Here is a 3,750-nt window from a genome sequence, read left to right as displayed (position 1 = left end):
TAGTTTAATATTATTATATTTTATATAATTATGTATTAGTATATACTTACAAATTATTATGTAACTATATATTATATATACATATATTATATGTAAATATATTGTATATATTTATAAGTTATAACTTGAGAGAGAGAGAATCACATAAGTAGCCGTTGTCCGTTGGGCCAATGGGGAAGAAGTAGCTGTTGTAATATACTATACTTATATATACTTATATACTAAGAGAGAGAGTATACACACACACACACATATTATACATATATAAGAGAGAGTATACTTATATAAGAGGGAGTATACATATATAAGAGAGAGTATACTTATATATACATATATACTAAGAGAGAGTATATATATACATACATGCATACATTATACATATATAAGAGAGAGTATTCTTATATATACTTATATAAGAGAAAGTATACTTATATATACTTATACATATATATACTTACATAATAGAGAGTATACTTATATATACTTATATACTAAGAGAGAGTATATATATACACACATATGACATATTATACATATATAGAAATATGTTATATATACATATATTATATATATATATATATTATACATATATAAAAATATATTATATATACATTATATATATACTTATATAAGAGAGAGTATACTTATATATACTTATATACTAAGAGAGAGTATATATACACACATATGACATATTATACATATATAGAAATATGTTATATATACATATATTATATATATACATATATTATACATATATAAAAATATATTATATATACATATATTATACATATTATATATATTTATATATACATATATAATATAATACATAAAAATAAAAAATAAAAAATAAAAAAACTACTATTCCGGGCCGGGCCGGGCCCGGGCCGGGCACAAAAGAGCCGGCCTGGGCCCGGCCCGGAGCCCGGACTTGGCCCGGGTTTCCGGGCTGAGGAGGGATCTTTATATAGTTGGTGTAATTTAGGGGAAAGTGGAGTATTTGTCCCCCAATTACCCCAACAAACCAATAACACCACAAAGTTGACTCCAATTCCAATTACCCTAATGAATAACACCAAAAAGTGATGTTCAAAAAATTATCCCATTATCTCCCAAATTACACCAATGAATAACCCCCCTTATTATATGTTATATCTGTATCTGTTTAACAATTATAAATACCAAACTTTTTAAATGTACGAGTTTGAAAAATTCTTTTTATGATCAATATTATTTTTTACTATTTTAAATATTTTATTTATATCTTAATTTATTTTAATTATAATTATATCTTATTCTAATCCTACATGCTTAATAATTTATAAAAATAATATTAATAAAATATATAAAACATATTTATGGTATTAGTTTGTTAAGATAAAGAAATTATATATAGCTAATATACTATAATACATGCAGCACTATAAAAAAGCCCTAAAAAGTTTTAAAATTACACAAAATATTCTTAAAAGTTCAAAATTATAGAAACATCCCGACATTTCAAAACTTAAAATAATAAACATGAAATCAAGAAATTAATAGCAGTTTTTAAAGAATTTAAAATTTACAATCAACACCTCAATACCTCACAAATTCTCAAAAATTATAAAAATGCCCTCAAAATTTTAAATTATAAACAAGCGCCCTAAAATTCTAAAATTTTAAAACTTGCAAACAACATAGATGAATTCAAGAGATTATCACGATGCACCTAAAAATTTCTGACATTTCAAAACTTAAAATAACAAACATGAATCAATTTAGGAAAACCTCTCTATGGTCAATATTACTATTCACAATTTTAATTTTTTTAATTTTTATCTTAATCTATCTTAATCATAATTATATCACAATCTAATCCTACGTGAACTATCTATAACTTAACAATTTAAAAAAATAATATTAATAATATTTTTATGGTATAGATGAATTCAATGGATTACCATGATACACTTGAAATTTTTTGAACATTTTAAAACTTCAAACAATAAATATGAAATCAAGAAATTCACAGCATCCTCTGAAAAATTTAAAAATTTTAGTTAATACCCTCAATGGTTCAAAATTTATAGAAACACATTCAAAAGGTTAAATTATAAAAAATCATCCTAAATTTTTAAAATTTACAAACAACAAAAGATGAATTCAATAGATTACCCTTAGTCACCTAAAAATTTAAAATTTACCAAAATTAACGTCAAAGTTACAAGAATTGTAAAAAAACTCCTTCAAAACTTAAAAATCGTAAGAATCTCTAAAATTTTAAAATTTATAATCAGTGCACATCAAATCTGGATACTATTGGTAGATTGCTAAAATTTAAATTTTCTAAAAATTAATCTGTAGTTTTAATAATTGCAAAAAACACCCTTAAAATTTTAAAGTTGAAAGAAATATTCTAACATTTAAAAATTATCATCAACACATGATATATATATATATATATATATATATATATATATATATATATACATATAATTTAAGGTTTACTATTCCTTTTCAATATCTAAAAATAGTCTAAGTTGATACTGGTAAACAAAAATAATAAGAATTGATTAAAAACATCCGGTTAAGAAAAAAATTTAAAAAATATTATCATTTAAAAATTATCATCACTATATAAATTAAGGCCCTATTTGGCAAATGGTTAAGGAAGAGAGGTTAAAGAGAATGATTAATGTACTTAGCCCATTCGATAATCTGAAGGACTAAATTATTAACCCATTAAATAAGTTTTATTTTAGCTCTTGTGACCAGTTTTAGTATTTATAAATAAGAATGATTTTGACTATTTTCTTTATGATTAGAATGGTTAACTTTTAATCCTTCTAAATAGGAGTATTAGTAAACCCCTCATTTTGAGGGGTTAACTCGTTTTAATCCATTTAGAGGGGTTAGCTTAACCATTCTATAATTTTTATATTTGGCAATTTATGAAGGGTTAACTCACTTTAACCATTGTATAGATTTTTTTTTTATATTTGACGGGTTAAGAAGGGGTTAAGTCTCCTTAACGCCTCACTTAATCCTTTGCTAAACGGTATCTAAAGTAAATCCATATAATCTTACTAATAAGTTAGACATTAAAAACATATTAGTAACTTTAATTGATAGATGTTTAAATCCATAAAAATGATAAAAGATTATAATATAATAGCTTAGAAATAATTAATTATAATTTAGAAATATTAATCTCTGATGTTAATAATATTTATAGGGTAAAAAAATACATAAGAAATATATATGGAGAAACTATCAGAATGTTCAGAGAAATCCTTCAAAAGAATCATGCTATTTCCATTACAGATATGAAGATAACTGCTCCATATACGCCTCAGTCTAATGGAGTATCTGAAAGAAAGAATATAACACTAATGGACATGATAAACTCAATATTGATTAATTCTGGTGTGCCAGAGAAATTATGGGGGAGAAGCCTTCATGACTGCTTGCCATATACTGAATAGAATTCCATTCAAAAACTCTGATAAAACCCCTTACACAATTTGGAAGAATAGAAGCACTAATTTAGATAATCTAAAAGTGTGAGGGTGCTTAGCAAAGGTTAGGATACCTGAGAATAAGAGAAAAAAAATATTGGCCCTAAGACTGTAGATGAAATCTTTATTGGTTATGCTTCTAATAGTAATGCAAACAGATTTCTAATAATCAACTCTGATATTAATGAGATAGCCAACAATACCATTGTTGAAGCTAGGTATGCTCATTACTTTGAAAATATTTTTCCCT

The sequence above is a fragment of the Asparagus officinalis genome, chromosome 3 (genome assembly GCF_001876935.1).
Source record: "Asparagus officinalis chromosome 3, Aspof.V1, whole genome shotgun sequence".
NCBI lineage: Eukaryota > Viridiplantae > Streptophyta > Magnoliopsida > Asparagales > Asparagaceae > Asparagus > Asparagus officinalis.
This window is presented reverse-complemented; position numbering follows the sequence as displayed.